The following is a 6,000-nucleotide window of genomic DNA, read 5'->3' as shown; positions in this document are numbered from 1 at the left end:
TCTTTTTTTTTTCTTTTGTTTTCTTTTTTGTTCTACTTTAGATCTGCAAGCTTGTGCACTGTGGGTGCGTGACTATTTTAGTGTGAAACGTGTTTTTTGTCATAGTATTGAAATAATAAAAGCTTCAACATAGTTTGGATGTGGAAGGTGTAGCGATAGTTCAGATTTGAAAAAAAAATATTCAGGAAAAAAAAAAAAAGAGAACAACTCTTACAAGGAACAGAAGCCTTTAAATGAAAAATCAAACCGAGCTGACTATGGCATCCACTCCATTGCGCTAATGATGAACAGAAGAATGATGGGGGGTGGGCAGACTGCAGTTTGGCTCAGGTAAATTGAGCCACTTTAATTGGTGTGTTCTTCTAAGTATGCAGTCTTTTACAGTGCCATCACATAATTTCAGACTGTGAAAAATAATGGTCTTGTCATTTGTGAAGTGTGGGGTTTTCTGCATTTTTTCCTTAGCTCCCGGGATGCAAATGGAGGGTGACAGGATATGCAGGCATAGGCACTCATGGAATATCCATCCTGAGCAGGATATCAGGGCAGGATGGGTCCTTACTTCAAAGCCTTGTGTCAAATTCAGCCCTTGCATGACCCGTCACAGCAGTTAGCTATGGGGAAGGTTGGCCCACAGTCTCTAGGATTTTTTTTTCCTAAGGAATCAATCCATAGAATGCAGCACAAAAAGCTACCATGGTCTGTCTATGGTTGGGGAGACTCCTTGAGGCAGCAGAGGACTAGTGGGCAGGCAGTGTGTACCTCCATTCCTGTGGATGACTACAACAATTTGTTCCTCATTTCTGCAAGTTTTTTGACTGCTTTTGGCATCTGTATGTTATACCTCCTGAGTTATAACCCACTGAGAGCTGAGCAGCTGATAGGAAACAAATGCTGTACAATGCTAATGACCAGAAATATGTCCAGTGACACTGGTCAGCACCTGTTGCGTGAAAACTGTGGTAACTATCACCTGGTTTGCCATTTCTGTCACAAAAGGTAACCAGCTCAAAGCCCAATCCAACACCCAGCTGCATCATTAGAAAGTACCCTGCTGACTGCAGTGGGTTTGTGTCGAGATCGATGGAGCGGGCACCATTCCAAGGCAGAAGTGAACCCTGTGATTGCCTGAACACTGGGGGTGTCCATTCAACTCCTTTTTAATGTCCTCATGACACCTCCCAATACTTGTAGATTAATTCTGGAGAGTGGTTTTATACTCTCCCTCAATGGAGAATAATTTGTTTTAATTTAGTAGTACTCCATTTCCAAGATAGCTTAGGCATCATTGCTTTTATTTAAACCTTTGAAGAGGGACCAACCTGATGCCATTTACGCTGTATATATTTATATATGTATCCATGCCATACATATATATCTATATGGCAATGCAGACTGATCAGCTTCTAGTTGTGGAGTGATTACATTTCATGCTGCACCATACGTAAAGTTGATAAGATAATAGTGCATCCAGTTGTTCAGCTTTTAGAGTGGAGTTTTATTTTCACACTTTTCTATGGAGCCTTCAAACCCCAGATTTTCACAGTAGGCTGTTTTGATAGTTGTTCTCAGACCCTCCGTTGACATCCTTACCCAGCATTCCCTACTTTTGGGGGCCTTCTATCTTGTTAAAAAAACGAAAAAACAAAAAATCTTTTTACCAAGTGAAACATCGATTCCACCTTTATTCCCATTCTCACTGGTGTAAATACTGATACTAACTGAGGATTTTGACTTTGCATTCTGTCAGAATACTGTGTTCAAATAAAAATGACAAAAAAAAGCTCATGCGTACAGTCTGCCGTTCTTTAGATGCTCTGCTAGGTCCTGCATACAGACGTGGATTCCCAGGGCTGTATTTACATGTGAGCTTAATGTGGAGCAAGCAGTCCCGTTGTGGTATGCCCACAGCATGAGTTAAGCACCTGAGTTTCTGGGCTGTAGACAAGCGGGAAATGCAACTGTCTGCATGGTGATGTTAGTGAAGCCATCATGCTGCATGGTTCAAGCTAACGCCTCTCTGAACAGTGACAGTGGGCTGCTGTAGTGCCTTTCCAATCTTTGGATGTGCAGAAAGAACACCTGCCAGCATGTGGTTCCACTGATGGGCTCTTCCAAAGTGCTGAGTGTCACAAAAAGCAGTATTTTTAAAGTTTGTTTCTCTGTCCCACTGTAGATAATTTCCTTGAGATAACTAACATACATAGAATGCAGTTTCGTGTCTGCTGTAAATCAGGGATTCAGCTGGATTTCTCAAGAAAAGGCGCTCCTCTGTTCACTGGCTATGAAAGGCGGGGGGGGGGGGGTGTGTGTGCATGTGAGTGTTGGCTTTAAAAGGTGTCCTTAACTCATCCTGGATTGGGGGCCTGAACTTGTTTAATGCAGGATGAATCTAACTAAATTTAATTCTGTCCTAAGCATTGATCTCCCAGGATGCAGAAAGAGAAATGAGAGCTCTGCTATGTATCAAGGCTTGGGTGCCAGAATTGTTCACAGAAGAAGAAGAAAGTAAATATATTGAGCTAAAGTACTTATGCCAAAAGAACAGCCGTCTCCTTTCTGCTTCCTTTCCAGTGCTTTGCCCTCTATTCTTGACTGATGCTTACACTGTGGTTACAGTAAGACAGTATTTCCGCAAAGCTGCTGTGATTGGCCCCATATATCTTTGGTACTACTGCTTTAGAAAAGGCTGTCCCAGGAAAAGGGACAGGAAAAAATGCACAGGAAATCTTCTCGGTGGGTTCTTTCATCAGGTGTCTTTTGAAAATTCTTTTTGAATTCATGTTCCAGATTCGTGCTCTCAGCTCTTCATAGCTGCCATTTTTCTTTTATTGGAATTCCTGACTTCCTTCTCCTGACTCTTTTGCTGTTTGTGGAGTTTTACCAGCCCGCTTTCTTCTTGAAAAGCTTTCGGTTTTTCCAGGTGGTGGCATATTGAGGGCAAAATGGTTCTATATTCAGATACTGACTTCTGCTTTGTTATACTGCAGGTTTGCAATACTGCGTTTTTACAAGAACCCACCGTGAACAATGGAGAGTGGTACAATGTCAGTCCTCAACTAACACGCACATGCGCAGTTGTATCATACAGCTTGCTTCTGCAGGAAAGCTGGAAAGCCAAGAGATGCTCTGGAAATAGTTTATTTCTTTTTTCTGTGTTATTTTTTTCTTTCTCTTTTTTCCTAAAACGTTAGCTAAAACCTGCCAAAATTTCAAACTTTACTTAATTTTTCTAGTCTGGGGTTGCAGGGGGATGTCTGTTTACTTTTTCTTGAGAGTATCTTCACAAATTCAGGCAAAGTAGACTTTATTTTCACACGGAAGTTTCCATTTGGCTGAAAAAGAGCTTTTTTTCTGTCTACATAACCATTTGAGCAAAAAATTTCAAGTACTTTCAAGTCAGGTAATTGAGAAAAGTCACTGATGCATTTTCAAGGGAAGTCTCTGAGGTTGCCTTTTTCTGTGTTCCTGGCTTTAGCAGCTGCTTCCCAGAAACACAGCAATGTCACCTTGGCATAACATCTGGTGGATGGACTCCGTTCCCTGGTGTTTGGCTTGTTTCCCGCTGTAGCAGCTTAATGAAGCATGAGGAACTCGGGTAGTCTTTCCTCTTCTCTCAGATTAATAGAGGGGCCTGGAGCACTTGGCCTAGTTTACTGTTGCTGCAGAGCGAGCACATGCCCATGTGTGAAGAACGATGAGTTTTCTTTCTCCGGAGGTGGGGCTGTGCTCAATGACAAACAGAACTGAAAAATTCTTTACTGGATCTTTGTATTTCTTCAGCCATTCATCAACCTTCAGACATACCTTTCTTGGTAATTTTAACTTGTCTCTCCCCCTGTTGAGGCCATGGCACCCAACTGTCAGTGTCAGCTTGGCTGAGTATGTCTCCTTTTACCACAGGCTGGGCTGGAGGGTAAGTCTAAGCAGGGGAGGGGGTGCTTAAGGGAGGTGGCTGGAGATCTGCTGCCAACGGTTTCTTCTTTGTCTCGTCTCTTCTGGCCATTCTAGTTTGCTGCCTTGTCATCAGACATAAACGTATGAATATACATGCACATGCTTTCATTTTAAGTGCTTCTGTACTGAACTGTATGGAAATACTTAGAAACAGGAGACCGTTCCAGTAAAGGTGGCTCTCCCCTCTCCACGTTAGCCAATTAAGCTACTCTTAAGAACTCTCTACTGTTCGTTGCAAACTGGCAGGAAAATGCTGAGCCTAGCACAGCCTCCCAGAGCTCTGGGCACCATGCACCACAGCTGTGCTCTCTATAAGGGATTAGCAGATCTTGCAGCGGAGCCAAGTTGAGAACTTTTTCATTTCATTTGCTGTAATGAAACTCTGCCTGGCTGCTAAATGAATTCCAACTCTTATTTGCCACCGCTGTGGTGTTAACTTCATCCTGCCCACAGAGGCTCAGGTCCTGCGGGCTTCTCTCCATGTTTCTGGTTCGCTGGTGCAGCTCATAGTCACATCGCCCTGCTGGAGGCACTGGCACATCAGAGGCCCTATAGCACTACGTCTGGTGGCTCCTCTAAGTTACTTGATGGGAGCACATGAACAGCATGGGGAGGGAGCAGCAGCTTTCCATGCAGCGCTAGCAAATTATGCTCGCTCTTCTGTAGCCCTCCTGCAGAGCCTGATGAACGGGAGAAATAAACAATGGATCTGATGGCAAAATGAAATGCAACTCCTTGCATGGAGAGAGAAGGGGAAGCTGAATGGGAGGAGCAGATCTAAAGACCATTTTGATGCAGGTAACTGGGAGTAAAGGCAGGATCTGCCTGTAGAGATACTGTATCTTTAAGCTGAAAGGCCTTGCTCTCCAGGCCACTGAGCCAGTGGGGTATCCCAGAAGCAAGAGAGGAGAAGGAAAAGTTGGCAGTTCCGAGTGCATAGGAGGCTGAGCTGCAGCAGCCAGTTCACCTGACGTGAGGGAAGAAACTGCAGGAACAGCACTTGCTCCATTTTCGACCCAGCTAGAGGGAGTTTATCTGCGCAGGTTCACAGCCATGCGAGAGAACCTTTCTGACTGTCCCCTCCCTTGTCTCCATCAGCCTCTCATGGTGCCCTTGCAGGAGGGACAGGAACCGAGTCAGTCTCCCTCCACCAGTGCACAGGGCTGGCTGCTGCTGCTGGGACAAGAGAGAGGGGTAAGCAAGAAAGACTGCCCCACTTCCGCTTGCTGCAAATCTGCAACTCCAAAACAGTCTTTTAATGAACCAACAAGCCAAGCTCTTTGTGCTGCATGTGGTTTACTTATAACAGTTTTTATTCTCTTAGACCTTAAGTGCGGCTTTATTCCCCAGATTTTCTAGGATAACAAACAAAATCTAGACTGTTGAGCATCCCAGTGACACAGCTATTGCCTCATGGGTATTTTTAATTGGGCACCACAGACACTGGATTTGAAACAGCTTCATTAGAGGAAAAAACCGCACCTGTGGGATGGAGGCTTACACGAGCAAAAGCAGAGCTGATTTGCAGTGAGAGGAGAGAAGGGAGGGAGCTGTTTTGTTTCGGCGCATGAGGGAGGGAGAAAGGGATCTCCTGGCAGTTCCTGCAGCAAAGGGGCTGGAAGGTACAGGAGGTCCTTCCTGCCTGTGGAGTCAGGCAGCTCAGTGCCTTCTTGGCATACATAGCCCAGGAAAGCTTCTTCAGGTGGTGTGGTGGGATATTGAAGAGAAGGCAGATGGACATAGCTGCAGTTCATAAATTCACAGATTTCTAATTCCACGCCCAGCAGACACGGGAGTGGCCTGCCCTTCTTGGTATCACACACCTTAAGCAATGTTGCTGCTTTCAGGAGACTTGCCAGGTCACCTCTCTCTCTGTGTCTCACCTTTTTCTCCTGAGATGGCTGGGTTATAATGTGTCTGGAATTAAAATATCCTGACAGTGCAGCACAGACTCAGTGATGCCCTGGCTCTCTCTGGTGGCTGACAGCTTCCATTAACTGCCACCTCCAATCTTCTGGCTCTGAAAACATGGCCCTAGAGCGT

The sequence above is a fragment of the Phaethon aethereus genome, assembly GCF_964289735.1.
Source record: "Phaethon aethereus genome assembly, chromosome: 23".
Lineage (NCBI taxonomy): Eukaryota > Metazoa > Chordata > Aves > Phaethontiformes > Phaethontidae > Phaethon > Phaethon aethereus.
This window is presented reverse-complemented; position numbering follows the sequence as displayed.